The sequence below is a fragment of the Aquarana catesbeiana genome, linkage group LG10, assembly GCF_042186555.1.
Source record: "Aquarana catesbeiana isolate 2022-GZ linkage group LG10, ASM4218655v1, whole genome shotgun sequence".
In the NCBI taxonomy this organism is placed as follows: Eukaryota; Metazoa; Chordata; class Amphibia; order Anura; family Ranidae; genus Aquarana; species Aquarana catesbeiana.
In genome coordinates, this window is record NC_133333.1 from 118,818,190 (window position 1) to 118,835,378 (window position 17,189).

General features: G+C 48.3%; 1 protein-coding gene across 2 annotated transcripts in view; it reads right to left on the reverse strand.

Moving 5' to 3' along the window:
• The window catches only part of THY1 (Thy-1 cell surface antigen), a 94,139-nt gene that overhangs the window by 66,604 nt on the left and 10,346 nt on the right, over positions 1 to 17,189 (reverse strand). The window lies entirely within an intron of this gene.

Here is a 17,189-nt window from a genome sequence, read left to right on the forward strand (position 1 = left end):
GGATTGAATAAATGCATGGAATCAGACTTGGGCTGGCAAAAGAGTATTCTCCCATCATGCCACTATACTCCAAAACAGGGCTCATTCTCAGAGGATGGAGGGACCTCATTTGTTGCATGGTCTCTATACCTATAGAGCTTTTTCACTAAAGGCTGCCCAATATAAGCAATCATTTACATTTTATGGACGGTTCTGCAGGAGCCTTCATTATCCATTATTTTGTATAATGCTTTGTTACTGTAAGGATGTTTTTGGTGCAACACCTCTATAAGTGGCCCCAATTCCACACATTGTCCTCCTGGTCAAAACCAGCCAGCACTCCACTGACAAATTCCTGTATCTCTTCCTTTTCCTATTCCAGAATAGTCTGGCTGAGGACCTTTCCCTGTCCCCAAGTGAAAGCATCAATGACAGTAATGACCAATCGCTAGAGTAATAAATAGGGGTTATGGCGTACTAGTATAAATTCAGTTGATGCAAATATGTATAAAACATTTGTGTATAGAGTATGGAGAGAACAGGTGTGGGACTTTATACAAGGCACATGGGAACAGAGGTATGAGTTGGGTAAAAATTGAAATTTATTAATGAGAAAAAAAGGTTTTACAAAAATTCATACAGTACATAATTGAGCATAAATAGTACATAAGTAATTTTACAAAAATTCATACAATACATAATTAGGCACATGGCTCTGCATATGTTGGCACTCAGCTCTAAGGTAGTATATATTAGATATTAAAAGTGTAATCGAAAACTAATGCATCAAAAATGACAAATATAAATAAATGGATACAAGTAAATAGGAACGTTATATGCATATGGGTTCATGTAGTGTACACCTAGCGGTAGATTGGAGCTCTACGTCGTTACGTCGTTTCGGGGCCTTAAAGCCACTCATCAGGAGCGATACCGAGGTGGTACCTATGAGTTGGGGAAATAGCGGTAATGAATGGTGGGAAAATGCAAGGGAAAAAAAATATATAAGTCATGGATATCATGTTATTGGTAGTAGCTCTAGACTCACAGTAGTGTCTGCGCAAAGGCGACGCGGCCCAAGGTGCCCCGCCAACCATGGATGCCCCGTCCCGAAGCTGAGGGGGCATGGTCCGACAGGCGAGACCAACACAACGAACCCCCCAGGTGGGGTCAAAGTGTGGAGACAAATGTGTGGGTGGGGGGTGGTCCCAAGATGAGGGAGGATAGGCGCTGGGTGTCTGTGTAAGAAGAAAGAAAAATAAAAAAGTAAAAAAGTGTGAGGTTGAATGGAGTGAAAAACTGGGGCAAGGTGGGGTGTGGGGTAAGACAAAAAAAGTGTGGAGAAAACCGGAGAGGGGAAGGGGAAGGGGGGAAAGAGAGAGAGAAGGAGGGAGGAAGGGGGAAAAGGATAGGGGAAAAAGGGAATAAAGAGGGAGAGAAAAGAGAAAAGGAAAAGGGGGGGGTTTTGCAGCGGGGGACTGAAAGTAGGGACAGAAAGTGGCAAGGACAAAAGAGGTAAAGTAAGACAAGGGAGCACGATGAAGGAGAGGGGGAACACAGAAGAAAAGTGAGGAACAACATAATGAGAAGAATGAGAGGGAGAGAAAAGGAAAAGGGGGTGGGTGTTAAAGGTGCAGAAGAAACATACCTGAGCAAGTGCAAGTAGGGGCATGATTGCCGGCTGTGAGATGTGCGGATGGATGGTGAGGGCAGGAAAGACAGAGGAGGGGACCACAACCAGGGGGGACGATGCCGCGGTGAACGCCGCCAGAGAAGGCCCCCAACGTCAGGCACCAGCAGCCCAGAGAACCGGGGGGAGAGCCCCAGACCCCTGCAGCTGGACACAGAGACTGGCCAGCCGTGGGGCGACCCCCTAAACTCATCGAGCGCTGGAGAGTGGAAACCCAGGCATCAGCTGATAAGGCGTCACGCTGGACGCCGAACAGCTGGTGCGGGAGGTGTGACGTCGACGCGCAGTGGGGGAGCCCCCGCCCACCTCCTCCCAAGGAGGGAGGGGAAAACCACAGTGCGCGTCACAGCTTCGGGGAGGGACAAAACAGGCCGGCAGGGACAAACAAAGGGCCCCGTCGAAAACACGCACACACACTGGGAGCAAAAAAAGTTAGGCTGTGACGCCAGGGAAATCCTGGCACAGTATAAGTGACTTAAACAGAAGCTGTAAGTGTGTGGGTATAGAGTCTGGTCTGTCGTATTAAAATGAAATGGGCAAATAGGATTAAGAATTATACTTGGGAAAGATGGAAGTATCAGAGGATGTTTAGAGGAAATGTGTATTGCTCAGTATAGCGCCCATGTGCCTCCATCCCTAATTGTATGGTAAAAGTGAGAACAGCAGGGTGGGACTTTGCATGAGGGTGTAGGGGCCGTTCAAAACCCCTCCTCCATCCCATATAAGTAGTGGAGTATGGAGAGAACAGGTGTGGGACTTTATACAAGGCACATGGGAACAGAGGTATGAGTTGGGTAAAAATTGAAATTTATTAATGAGAAAAAAAGGTTTTACAAAAATTCATACAGTACATAATTGAGCATAAATAGTACATAAGTAATTTTACAAAAATTCATACAATACATAATTAGGCACATGGCTCTGCATATGTTGGCACTCAGCTCTAAGGTAGTATATATTAGATATTAAAAGTGTAATCGAAAACTAATGCATCAAAAATGACAAATATAAATAAATGGATACAAGTAAATAGGAACGTTATATGCATATGGGTTCATGTAGTGTACACCTAGCGGTAGATTGGAGCTCTACGTCGTTACGTCGTTTCGGGGCCTTAAAGCCACTCATCAGGAGCGATACCGAGGTGGTACCTATGAGTTGGGGAAATAGCGGTAATGAATGGTGGGAAAATGCAAGGGAAAAAAATATACAAGTCATGGATATCATGTTATTGGTAGTAGCTCTAGACTCACAGTAGTGTCTGCGCAAAGGCGACGCGGCCCAAGGTGCCCCGCCAACCATGGATGCCCCGTCCCGAAGCTGAGGGGGCATGGTCCGACAGGCGAGACCAACACAACGAACCCCCCAGGTGGGGTCAAAGTGTGGAGACAAATGTGTGGGTGGGGGGTGGTCCCAAGATGAGGTAGGATAGGCGCTGGGTGTCTGTGTAAGAAGAAACAAAAATAAAAAAGTAAAAAAGTGTGAGGTTGAATGGAGTGAAAAACTGGGGCAAGGTGGGGTGTGGGGTAAGACAAAAAAAGTGTGGAGAAAACCGGAGAGGGGAAGGGGAAGGGGGGAAAGAGAGAGCGTGTTTTCGACGGGGCCCTTTGTTTGTCGCCGCCGGCCTGTTTTGTCCCTCCCCGAAGCTGTGACGCGCACTGCGGTTTTCCCCTCCCTCCTTGGGAGGAGGTGGGCGGGGTCTCCCCCACTGCGCGTCGACGTCACGCCTCCCGCACCAGCTGTTCGGCGTCCAGCGTGATGCCTTATCAGCTGATGCCTGGGTTTCCCCTCTCCAGCGCTCGATGAGTTTAGGGGGTCGCCCCACGGCTGGCCAGTCTCTGTGTCCAGCTGCAGGGGTCTGGGGCTCTCCCCCCTGGTTCTCTGGTCTGCTGGTGCCTGACGTTGGGGGCCTTCTCTGGCGGCGTTCACCGCGGCATCGTCCCCCCTGGTTGTGGTCCCCTCCTCTGTCTTTCCTGCCCTCACCATCCATCCGCACATCTCACAGCCGGCAATCATGCCCCTACTTGCACTTGCTCAGGTATGTTTCTTCTGCACCTTTAACACCCACCCCCTTTTCCTTTTCTCTCCCTCTCATTCTTCTCATTATGTTGTTCCTCACTTTTCTTCTGTGTTCCCCCTCTCCTTCATCGTGCTCCCTTGTCTTACTTTACCTCTTTTGTCCTTGCCACTTTCTGTCCCTACTTTCAGTCCCCCGCTGCAAAACCCCCCCCTTTTCCTTTTCTCTTTTCTCTCCCTCTTTATTCCCTTTTTCCCCTATCCTTTTCCCCCTTCCTCCCTCCTTCTCTCTCTCTTTCCCCCCTTCCCCTTCCCCTCTCCGGTTTTCTCCACACTTTTTTTGTCTTACCCCATACCCCACCTTGCCCCAGTTTTTCACTCCATTCAACCTCACACTTTTTTACTTTTTTATTTTTGTTTCTTCTTACACAGACACCCAGCGCCTATCCTCCCTCATCTTGGGACCACCCCCCACCCACACCCCACACATTTGTCTCCACACTTTGACCCCACCTGGGGGGTTCGTTGTGTTGGTCTCGCCTGTCGGACCATGCCCCCTCAGCTTCGGGACGGGGCATCCATGGTTGGCGGGGCACCTTGGGCCGCGTCGCCTTTGCGCAGACACTACTGTGAGTCTAGAGCTACTACCAATAACATGATATCCATGACTTATATATTTTTTTCCCTTGCATTTTCCCACCATTCATTACCGCTATTTCCCCAACTCATAGGTACCGCCTCGATATCGCTCCTGATGAGTGGCTTTAAGGCCCCGAAACGACGTAACGACGTAGAGCTCCAATCTACCGCTAGGTGTACACTACATGAACCCATATGCATATAACGTTCCTATTTACTTGTATCCATTTATTTATATTTGTCATTTTTGATGCATTAGTTTTCGATTACACTTTTAATATCTAATATATACTACCTTAGAGCTGAGTGCCAACATATGCAGAGCCATGTGCCTAATTATGTATTGTATGAATTTTTGTAAAATTACTTATGTACTATTTATGCTCAATTATGTACTGTATGAATTTTTGTAAAACCTTTTTTTCTCATTAATAAATTTCAATTTTTACCCAACTCATACCTCTGTTCCCATGTGCCTTGTATAAAGTCCCACACCTGTTCTCTCCATACTCCACTACTTAATTGGGATGGAGGAGGGGTTTTGAACGGCCCCTACACCCTCATGCAAAGTCCCACCCTGCTGTTCTCACTTTTACCATACAATTAGGGATGGAGGCACATGGGCGCTATACTGAGCAATACACATTTCCTCTAAACATCCTCTGATACTTCCATCTTTCCCAAGTATAATTCTTCATCCTATTTGCCCATTTCATTTTAATACGACAGACCAGACTCTATACCCACACACTTACAGCTTCTGTTTAAGTCACTTATACTGTGCCAGGATTTCCCTGGCGTCACAGCCTAACTTTTTTTGCTCCCAGTGTGTGTGCGTGTTTTCGACGGGGCCCTTTGTTTGTCCCCGCCGGCCTGTTTTGTCCCTCCCCGAAGCTGTGACGCGCACTGTGGTTTTCCCCTCCCTCCTTGGGAGGAGGTGGGCGGGGTCTCCCCCACTGCGCGTCGACGTCACGCCTCCCGCACCAGCTGTTCGGCGTCCAGCGTGACGCCTTATCAGCTGATGCCTGGGTTTCCACTCTCCAGCGCTCGATGAGTTTAGGGGGTCGCCCCACGGCTGGCCAGTCTCTGTGTCCAGCTGCAGGGGTCTGGGGCTCTCCCCCCGGTTCTCTGGGCTGCTGGTGCCTGACGTTGGGGGCCTTCTCTGGCGGCGTTCACCGCGGCATCGTCCCCCCTGGTTGTGGTCCCCTCCTCTGTCTTTCCTGCCCTCACCATCCATCTGCACATCTCACAGCCGGCAATCATGCCCCTACTTGCACTTGCTCAGGTATGTTTCTTCTGCACCTTTAACACCCACCCCCTTTTCCTTTTCTCTCCCTCTCATTCTTCTCATTATGTTGTTCCTCACTTTTCTTCTGTGTTCCCCCTCTCCTTCATCGTGCTCCCTTGTCTTACTTTACCTCTTTTGTCCTTGCCACTTTCTGTCCCTACTTTCAGTCCCCCGCTGCAAAACCCCCCCCTTTTCCTTTTCTCTTTTCTCTCCCTCTTTATTCCCTTTTTCCCCTATCCTTTTCCCCCTTCCTCCCTCCTTCTCTCTCTCTTTCCCCCCTTCCCCTTCCCCTCTCCGGTTTTCTCCACACTTTTTTTGTCTTACCCCACACCCCACCTTGCCCCAGTTTTTCACTCCATTCAACCTCACACTTTTTTACTTTTTTATTTTTGTTTCTTCTTACACAGACACCCAGCGCCTATCCTCCCTCATCTTGGGACCACCCCCCACCCACACATTTGTCTCCACACTTTGACCCCACCTGGGGGGTTCGTTGTGTTGGTCTCGCCTGTCGGACCATGCCCCCTCAGCTTCGGGACGGGGCATCCATGGTTGGCGGGGCACCTTGGGCCGCGTCGCCTTTGCGCAGACACTACTGTGAGTCTAGAGCTACTACCAATAACATGATATCCATGACTTATATATTTTTTTTCCCTTGCATTTTCCCACCATTCATTACCGCTATTTCCCCAACTCATAGGTACCACCTCGGTATCGCTCCTGATGAGTGGCTTTAAGGCCCCGAAACGACGTAACGATGTAGAGCTCCAATCTACCGCTAGGTGTACACTACATGAACCCATATGCATATAACGTTCTTATTTACTTGTATCCATTTATTTATATTTGTCATTTTTGATGCATTAGTTTTCGATTACACTTTTAATATCTAATATATACTACCTTAGAGCTGAGTGCCAACATATGCAGAGCCATGTGCCTAATTATGTATTGTATGAATTTTTGTAAAATTACTTATGTACTATTTATGCTCAATTATGTACTGTATGAATTTTTGTAAAACCTTTTTTTCTCATTAATAAATTTCAATTTTTACCCAACTCATACCTCTGTTCCCATGTGCCTTGTATAAAGTCCCACACCTGTTCTCTCCATACTCCACTACTTAATTGGGATGGAGGAGGGGTTTTGAACGGCCCCTACACCCTCATGCAAAGTCCCACCCTGCTGTTCTCACTTTTACCATACAATTAGGGATGGAGGCACATGGGCGCTATACTGAGCAATACACATTTCCTCTAAACATCCTCTGATACTTCCATCTTTCCCAAGTATAATTCTTCATCCTATTTGCCCATTTCATTTTAATACGACAGACCAGACTCTATACCCACACACTTACAGCTTCTGTTTAAGTCACTTATACTGTGCCAGGATTTCCCTGGCGTCACAGCCTAACTTTTTTTGCTCCCAGTGTGTGTGCGTGTTTTCGACGGGGCCCTTTGTTTGTCCCCGCCGGCCTGTTTTGTCCCTCCCCGAAGCTGTGACGCGCACTGTGGTTTTCCCCTCCCTCCTTGGGAGGAGGTGGGCGGGGTCTCCCCCACTGCGCGTCGACGTCACGCCTCCCGCACCAGCTGTTCGGCGTCCAGCGTGACGCCTTATCAGCTGATGCCTGGGTTTCCACTCTCCAGCGCTCGATGAGTTTAGGGGGTCGCCCCACGGCTGGCCAGTCTCTGTGTCCAGCTGCAGGGGTCTGGGGCTCTCCCCCCGGTTCTCTGGGCTGCTGGTGCCTGACGTTGGGGGCCTTCTCTGGCGGCGTTCACCGCGGCATCGTCCCCCCTGGTTGTGGTCCCCTCCTCTGTCTTTCCTGCCCTCACCATCCATCTGCACATCTCACAGCCGGCAATCATGCCCCTACTTGCACTTGCTCAGGTTTGTTTCTTCTGCACCTTTAACACCCACCCCCTTTTCCTTTTCTCTCCCTCTCATTCTTCTCATTATGTTGTTCCTCACTTTTCTTCTGTGTTCCCCCTCTCCTTCATCGTGCTCCCTTGTCTTACTTTACCTCTTTTGTCCTTGCCACTTTCTGTCCCTACTTTCAGTCCCCCGCTGCAAAACCCCCCCCTTTTCCTTTTCTCTTTTCTCTCCCTCTTTATTCCCTTTTTCCCCTATCCTTTTCCCCCTTCCTCCCTCCTTCTCTCTCTCTTTCCCCCCTTCCCCTTCCCCTCTCCGGTTTTCTCCACACTTTTTTTGTCTTACCCCACACCCCACCTTGCCCCAGTTTTTCACTCCATTCAACCTCACACTTTTTTACTTTTTTATTTTTGTTTCTTCTTACACAGACACCCAGCGCCTATCCTCCCTCATCTTGGGACCACCCCCCACCCACACATTTGTCTCCACACTTTGACCCCACCTGGGGGGTTCGTTGTGTTGGTCTCGCCTGTCGGACCATGCCCCCTCAGCTTCGGGACGGGGCATCCATGGTTGGCGGGGCACCTTGGGCCGCGTCGCCTTTGCGCAGACACTACTGTGAGTCTAGAGCTACTACCAATAACATGATATCCATGACTTATATATTTTTTTTCCCTTGCATTTTCCCACCATTCATTACCGCTATTTCCCCAACTCATAGGTACCACCTCGGTATCGCTCCTGATGAGTGGCTTTAAGGCCCCGAAACGACGTAACGATGTAGAGCTCCAATCTACCGCTAGGTGTACACTACATGAACCCATATGCATATAACGTTCTTATTTACTTGTATCCATTTATTTATATTTGTCATTTTTGATGCATTAGTTTTCGATTACACTTTTAATATCTAATATATACTACCTTAGAGCTGAGTGCCAACATATGCAGAGCCATGTGCCTAATTATGTATTGTATGAATTTTTGTAAAATTACTTATGTACTATTTATGCTCAATTATGTACTGTATGAATTTTTGTAAAACCTTTTTTTCTCATTAATAAATTTCAATTTTTACCCAACTCATACCTCTGTTCCCATGTGCCTTGTATAAAGCCCACACCTGTTCTCTCCATACTCCACTACTTAATTGGGATGGAGGAGGGGTTTTGAACGGCCCCTACACCCTCATGCAAAGTCCCACCCTGCTGTTCTCACTTTTACCATACAATTAGGGATGGAGGCACATGGGCGCTATACTGAGCAATACACATTTCCTCTAAACATCCTCTGATACTTCCATCTTTCCCAAGTATAATTCTTAATCCTATTTGCCCATTTCATTTTAATACGACAGACCAGACTCTATACCCACACACTTACAGCTTCTGTTTAAGTCACTTATACTGTGCCAGGATTTCCCTGGCGTCACAGCCTAACTTTTTTTGCTCCCAGTGTGTGTGCGTGTTTTCGACGGGGCCCTTTGTTTGTCCCCGCCGGCCTGTTTTGTCCCTCCCCGAAGCTGTGACGCGCACTGTGGTTTTCCCCTCCCTCCTTGGGAGGAGGTGGGCGGGGGCTCCCCCACTGCGCGTCGACGTCACGCCTCCCGCACCAGCTGTTCGGCGTCCAGCGTGACGCCTTATCAGCTGATGCCTGGGTTTCCACTCTCCAGCGCTCGATGAGTTTAGGGGGTCGCCCCACGGCTGGCCAGTCTCTGTGTCCAGCTGCAGGGGTCTGGGGCTCTCCCCCCCAGTTCTCTGGGCTGCTGGTGCCTGACATTGGGGGCCTTCTCTGGCGGCGTTCACCGCGGCATCGTCCCCCCTGGTTGTGGTCCCCTCCTCTGTCTTTCCTGCCCTCACCATCCATCCGCACATCTCACAGCCGGCAATCATGCCCCTACTTGCACTTGCTCAGGTATGTTTCTTCTGCACCTTTAACACCCACCCCCTTTTCCTTTTCTCTCCCTCTCATTCTTCTCATTATGTTGTTCCTCACTTTTCTTCTGTGTTCCCCCTCTCCTTCATCGTGCTCCCTTGTCTTACTTTACCTCTTTTGTCCTTGCCACTTTCTGTCCCTACTTTCAGTCCCCCGCTGCAAAACCCCCCCCTTTTCCTTTTCTCTTTTCTCTCCCTCTTTATTCCCTTTTTCCCCTATCCTTTTCCCCCTTCCTCCCTCCTTCTCTCTCTCTTTCCCCCCTTCCCCTTCCCCTCTCCGGTTTTCTCCACACTTTTTTTGTCTTACCCCACACCCCACCTTGCCCCAGTTTTTCACTCCATTCAACCTCACACTTTTTTACTTTTTTATTTTTGTTTCTTCTTACACAGACACCCAGCGCCTATCCTCCCTCATCTTGGGACCACCCCCCACCCACACATTTGTCTCCACACTTTGACCCCACCTGGGGGGTTCGTTGTGTTGGTCTCGCCTGTTGGACCATGCCCCCTCAGCTTCGGGACGGGGCATCCATGGTTGGCGGGGCACCTTGGGCCGCGTCGCCTTTGCGCAGACACTACTGTGAGTCTAGAGCTTCTACCAATAACATGATATCCATGACTTATATATTTTTTTTCCCTTGCATTTTCCCACCATTCATTACCGCTATTTCCCCAACTCATAGGTACCACCTCGGTATCGCTCCTGATGAGTGGCTTTAAGGCTCCGAAACGACGTAACGACGTAGAGCTCCAATCTACCGCTAGGTGTACACTACATGAACCCATATGCATATAACGTTCCTATTTACTTGTATCCATTTTTTTATATTTGTCATTTTTGATGCATTAGTTTTCGATTACACTTTTAATATCTAATATATACTACCTTAGAGCTGAGTGCCAACATATGCAGAGCCATGTGCCTAATTATGTATTGTATGAATTTTTGTAAAATTACTTATGTACTATTTATGCTCAATTATGTACTGTATGAATTTTTGTAAAACCTTTTTTTCTCATTAATAAATTTCAATTTTTACCCAACTCATACCTCTGTTCCCATGTGCCTTGTATAAAGTCCCACACCTGTTCTCTCCATACTCCACTACTTAATTGGGATGGAGGAGGGGTTTTGAACGGCCCCTACACCCTCATGCAAAGTCCCACCCTGCTGTTCTCACTTTTACCATTTGTGTATAGAGTTCAGCAGGAAAACCAAAAAGTCCTCAAATGGAAACTCCGGGGTGAATTATTGCTGATATCCAAACACTCTGTGTAGCACCTCTATGAGACTGAAGAATCTTTGGGAGTACAAATAAAAATAGCAGACGGCGCCACCTGAGAGTAGTAAGTAAGGTACTGTATATTTATTAATAAAAACAGCAGACTGGCAACCCACATATAGCCAGTAAAGATTCGCTTATAATCATAGTTAGGTTTGGGTGGTGTAGATCTCAGCACAGTAGTGAGCCTGATTCCAATCTAGGATAAAGTGTTCAGGGCTGTCATCTGGGTATACCTATAAGGCTAAGAGAACATTACAGTGCGCTAGACTGAGTGTAGAATATAAATCCAGGTCTTCAGCTCAATATTGTCTGCATCAGGTGTGTCCTGTCCCAAAATTCCCAGTTAGGTAGTGATTGTGTTGGTTAATACCAGATACTGGTGGAATCAGGAAGCAAGAAGTAGCTCTTTTGGTTTTGGCCTGAGAAAGAGGCCAGACAGCCTTGAAACATGTTGCAGTTTTCATTAATATTATTAATAAATGTACCTTACTACATTCAGATTGTGTCCTCTTTTTTTTTTTATTTCTGTGACCAATCACTACTACTGTAATGAGGAAAGGGGATGAATCACATGCATTCCTATCCTCTAAATTATTAGAAAGTATTCATTATTTTGGGTGGCTAAATGTAGTAGTGACAGTGAACAGATAGTGAGTATGTGCCGTTGCTCTGAGCCAGGCATTAAAGCAAACCTTTTGCTTTGTCCTGCACTAGGAAAGCACAGCTTTGGTTTATTTGGTTATCTGGGCATCAGTTTCAGATCAACCACAGCTTTCCACAATTTACTTTGAATAGCTGCTTCTCTGGCGAAAGGGTTTCCATTTTGGTAATTTTCCAAAAATGTTGGGCTACTTTTAATAGCTATTTGTTGTTTTCTTTCAAAAAATAAAACCAAAATATTTCTGTTCCTATTTAAATAGTCATTGCCTGACCTTATACAAGCAGTAGAGCTCTTTGTGGTCTTCTATACAGTAGTATGTTTCCCATGCAGCATAATTCCCATATGTTGAGTACACCAGAAACCTGCTGCCAAATGCCTTGGTGTTCTTTATACAATGTACTAGCAAATGTGTGCTCATTGCAGAATGGGAAATTTGAATTAAATGTCTATGTTCTTACAGATGTGTTACAATTAATGAAGAAAAAAACATGTTTTCGAATGCAAGTTGCCAAGCAGGTTGTGAATGCAGATTGTCTGAAGTGATGAACTGTATGTGGGTTTTTTTATACTTGTCGCTGGGAGGGATGAACTGTCATCAGGATGTAGATGGGGAGGGATTTACTATGAATAGGGGGTTACTACAGACTGGCAGGACATGTAGAGTGAGCAAGGGTGAATGCAGGTTAAGGCATGTGTGTGTGTGTCCTGTGTGTGTGTGGGTAATTTGCACTGTTATTATGTGTGTGGGGGGTAGTGGGAGGCAGAGGCGAATGCAGGTTGGGGGAAGGGATGCGTTGTGAGTAAGAGTGTTTTTTGCAGCTTCCCGTGAAGAATGAACTGTTGGGTTGAATGTAAGTTGCCTGGCAATATGTGTTGTAGGAGAGGGAAAAAAATGCAGTCAGAGTGGCGGGTGGTGTGGTCAGGGAGTGGTGAGCTGTTATGGGTGTTAGGTAGCCAGGGAGGAATGCACTGTTACCAGAGGGAGAGGTACCCAGAGGGAGATGTATTTCGTTCAGAGGCTAAAGTGGCTGAGGATGGATACATTGTGATAGGTGGATGAGGCCACGGGGAGGATAAAATGTATTTGAGGAGTGTGGTGTTTTAGGATTAGTGTACTGTTAGGGTAGGAGGGTGGTGAGGTAGCTGGGAAAAGAAGTCCTATGAGCAGGGGATGAGGTGGCTGAAAAAAGATGTACTGTGATTAGGGGTGGAGTGGCTTCTGGGGGTTGGTTGACTGGTGACAGATGTACTGTGATTGGGGATAAGGTGGTGAGAAAGCTGGCAGAGGTTGTACTGTGAGGGGGGCTGAAGGTCCAAACTAGGATGCGTAGTGAATAGGAAGTGGGAGGTGTGGTGGTTGCAGGCAATGTACTCTGAAAGTGAGATTGCCAGGGTGGAAAGCACCTTCAGAAATAAGTGAGGTGATGAGTGAGGGATGTACTATGATGGGGGGGTGGCTGGGGAGGGTGGGTGAGGTGGCAAGGAAGGGGTTGTACTGTAAGTGTTGGGGGGTGTGATTTGGCTGGGGCGGGTTGTAGTGTGAGTAGGGTGAGCTGTTGGGGAGGCTACCCTTTGTCTCTCTTCTCCCTGCTTGTCTGAGTTAGGCACCCCCCACCTTTGGGGGCACCTCTGCTGTGTACAGCATACACATGGGCCCCTGCCAGCTGATGGAGCATCCACGTAGATAAATGGCAGATAGCTTGAAGGCAGAGAGTGGTACAGTGCCTTGAAAGAGTATTCATACCCCTTGAAATTTTCCACATTTTGTCATGTTACAGCCAAAAACCTAAATGTATTTTATTGGGATTTAATGTGATAGACCAGCACAAAGTGGCACATAATTGTGAAGTGGAAAGAAAATGATAAATGGTTTTCAAACATTTTTTGGGGGTATCATTACACGTGGGGGCTCGTATCCAGGATTTTTCGCTACCCTGCAATCAACTCCCCTAGACAGCATCCCTACAAGCACCAGGATGGACCACTGCGATCCAGTGGGATGAGGAAGAAGGCGCCCACTCACATTTGAGCGTGGTGATTGAACTCCCTGGGGAGACCTGGGCTGAAGAACAAATCAGCCAGGCAGTGAAGACGCTGTCCCCAGACAGGAAGGTGTGGGTGATTGCTATCAAAACAGACCATGGGACCTCCCGCACCTATGCACTGTTAGAGTGGAGACAAGGAGTCCCTGAAAGCTTCAAAGGTGCCAGTATGCAATTGGCCAACAAGACCGAGCTTTGTATAATCCATCTGAAGCCTCCAGATGAGGGTCCTACCAGCTCCAGTCAAGCTGTTTTAACTACGGAAGAAGTTCCCTTCCCATCACCTCTGGCCACGATTGGACAAGAATTCTTTGCTGCCCTGGGGGACTTTGTGTCAAAATGTCAGAAAGACCCTCCAACATACTCTGGAACTGGTTATCGGAAGCTCGGGGCTTTCTCTGGAAGACAACCATTGCCTACAGGGGAGGACAACTTTAAAGAGTGGCTGGACCAGGCCACACAAGCCTTGGATGAATGGGAAATTCCTGAGGCCCACAAGAAACAGAGAATCACAGAGAGGGCCTGCCTCAGAAGCCATCCGCAATTTGAAGCTCAGCAAGCAAGATTGTGTTGCCCAGGACTACCTGAACATCCTGCTGGATGTGTTTGGGCAAACTGAGAAGGTTTCTGACCTCATGTACCAGTTGGAGCACACTTACCAAAATGAGGGAGAGAAGCTGTCGGAGTACATGAGACGTTTGGACAAACTGATGCACCAGATCTTGCTGAAAAAGGACCCCCGGAAGGTGAATAAGGTCCATGCCCAGCAAGTCTTGAGGGGTGCCCAGCCCTTGGACCCCAGCACCCTCCTGTTGAGAACACGGCAAGATGGTGGCATCTTTAAGTATCCAGATCTGATCCGGATTGTGTGGGAAGAGGAGGCCATGCTGGAAAACAAAAAAAAAAGAGTCAGAGGTCAGAATCTGTTGTTGGGGTCAGGGTGGCCAGTGCAGCTGAGGGCGACCCCGATGTCGAGCTCCTTAAGATTCAGGTGTCGCAGCTGATAGAGATGATGGCCCTGTTGACCGGCAAGCCCACTGTTCTACCTATCGATGAAGTTTTAGTGCCCAAGAAGTCCTCAAGCTCTACGGTTGCTCAGGTGGAGAAGCCTGCAAACCAAGGAATCTGCTTCAACTGCGGAGGAGTTGGCCATTATCGATGAGTATGCCCAAGCCCAGTGAAGCACAGCGCCAAAAAGACGTCAGGAAACTCCAAAGGGCCCCGGTGAAGGAGTCAACCGGGTGCCCATCTACATTAGCTAGCTCGAGAAAAAGCAACGAATCAAAGAGACCGCAGCAGAAGTCCAAACCCTTGCAGAGGGCTACTGTTGATGCCTCCGAGCGACCCAGTGACCCGCTCCCTTTGACACATGCTACTTGGCATTGGAGAGTACTAATGTACACCAGACTCCCAGAGCTCAACGGAGACTCAAGCCGGATCAGAACTTCTACAAGAAAGGAGTGCGGATACAAGCCACCGAACAGGCCAAGGTTATCACTTCCCACAAATTCCCTGCCAAGCTAGTGGTACCCTCTCTGGCTGTCTCCATCCAAGTAGAGGGAATCTACACCAAGGTTCTCCTGGATACCGGAGCTCAAGTGACCCTCCTCTACAGAGACTTCTATGACCGGCACCTCAAACACAGAAGTTGGAAGAGCTAGAGATATGGGGCATTGGGACTCAGAACTTCCCCTATGATAGCCATCTACCAGTCAAGCTAACCTTGGATCCCTCCATAGCTGGGAAAGCTGAGACCTTTGACACTTTGGCAGTGGTCTGCCCTCATCCACCAGGGGCCAGTAAGAGTTCTCTCATCATCGGCACTGATACTGATTTTGTCAGAAGACTGTTGACACCTCTTGTCCAAGAGCCGGACACTTCAACTACAAGTGTGAACCCCATGTTGAGACAAGCCTATCAGCGCCTGGTACAAGAACAGAAGGCCCCAGCTGAAGGAGTGGGAAAGATCTGGCACTTGAACCAAAGTGAGAAGGTGTTACAGCCTGGTGAAGTGGCCTGTTTACGGGCATCTGTCAAGCTAAATTGGAAACAACCAGGCCCTTTCATTGTCCTTGAAGCGGACAGAGAGAAGTCATGGGAGTGGAGATGATTCCCAAAGTGGTTTCAACCAAAGCATTGCAAAGAAGTCATGGGAGGATCTTGGTCAGTGTTTGCAACATAACAGCCTCGCCAGTGAAGATGCCGGCTCGGATGTTGCTGGGAAAAGTGAATCCGGCTACCCCAGTCTCACCGTCTGATTTGGTGGGGGGAGAAAAGGATGGGATACCTGTCGAGGAGTTTTATCCAAAGAACACTCCTCTCTCACCTGATTGGAGAGAAAGAGCCAAGACTCAGCTCCTGAGATGGCAGGCTGCATTCTCGAAGAGTGAATTCGATGTGGGATGTGCAAAGAGTGCCAACTACCGAAGGATAAGCCGATCAGAGAAAGAGTTTGTCGGATTCCTTTAGGAGACTTGGAAGAACTGCGTGAATAATTGGCAGAATTGAAGAGAGCAGGTATCATCCAAGAATCCTGAAATCCATATGCTTCTCCGATAGTGGTGGTATGGAAGAAGAATGGGTCACTGAGGCTGTGTATTGACTACAGAATGCTGAACCGTTGGACCATTCCCGACCAGTACACCACCCCAAGAATAGAGGATGCCTTGCAGAGCCTATCAGGGGCAAAATGGTTCAGCGTGCTGGGCCTGAGGATCAGGAGAGGACTGCCTTCATTACCCCAGTGGGGTTCTTTGAATTTGACCGCATGCCTCAAGGCTTGTCCGACGCCCCAGCCACTTTCCAAAGGCTCATGGAGAAGACGATGGGTGACATGAACCTGATAGAGGTGTTGGTGTATCTAGACGATGTCATTGTCTTCGGGAAGACCTTAGAGGAGCACGAAGAGCGTCTGGAGAAGGTCCTCAAGAGACTTCATGATGAGGGGTTGAAGCTGTCTCTGGAGAAGTGCCAGTTTTATCAACCCTCGGTCAACTACCTTGGTCACATTGTGTCTGCCGTGTCCACTGATCCCCAGAAGCTGGAAGCCGTCACCTCCTGGCCGAGGCCTACTAATGTGACTGAGCTCAGGTCATTTCTGGGATTCTGTTCCTATTACAGAAGATTCGTCGAGGGATTCGCTAAAATAGCATGCCCACACAATGAGCTACTGAAAAGCAAAGAGGAAGACGACCCAGATCCGACGAAGCTTGTCAGGCCAGCCAGAGGGCCCAGAAAACCCAGAGAGTCTATTCAGGTACAGTGGACTGCCCAATGTGAAGAAGCCTTTAGGCAGCTGAAATGGAGCCTAACAACTGCCTGACCTACACGTTGACGCCAGTCGAGATGGGTTAGGCGGGGTGGTGTATCAGGAGCACGACAGCTACCTACGGCCTGTTGCCTATGTGAGTCTGAGCTTGGCACCCTCCGAGAAGAACTAGCCCACACATAAACTCGAGTTTCTGGCCTTGAAGTAGGCAGTAGTGGATAAACTGAAGGATTATCTATATGGAGCAGAGTTCGTGATTAAGACCAACAATAATCCTCTCACCTATATCCTCACCACTGCCAAGTTGGACGCCACTGGTCACAGATGGTTGGCTGTACTATCAAGGTTTACTTTCAGCCTGGAGTATCGACCGGGGTTGGGAACAAAGAAGCAGATGCGCTGTCAAGAAGGCCCCATTGCTCCACTGACCCTCCAGAAGAATGGGTCTGGCTGACACCGGAAGGGGTACAAGCCTTATGTCAAGGAGCAGAATGCTGCGCTGGAGGAGGAT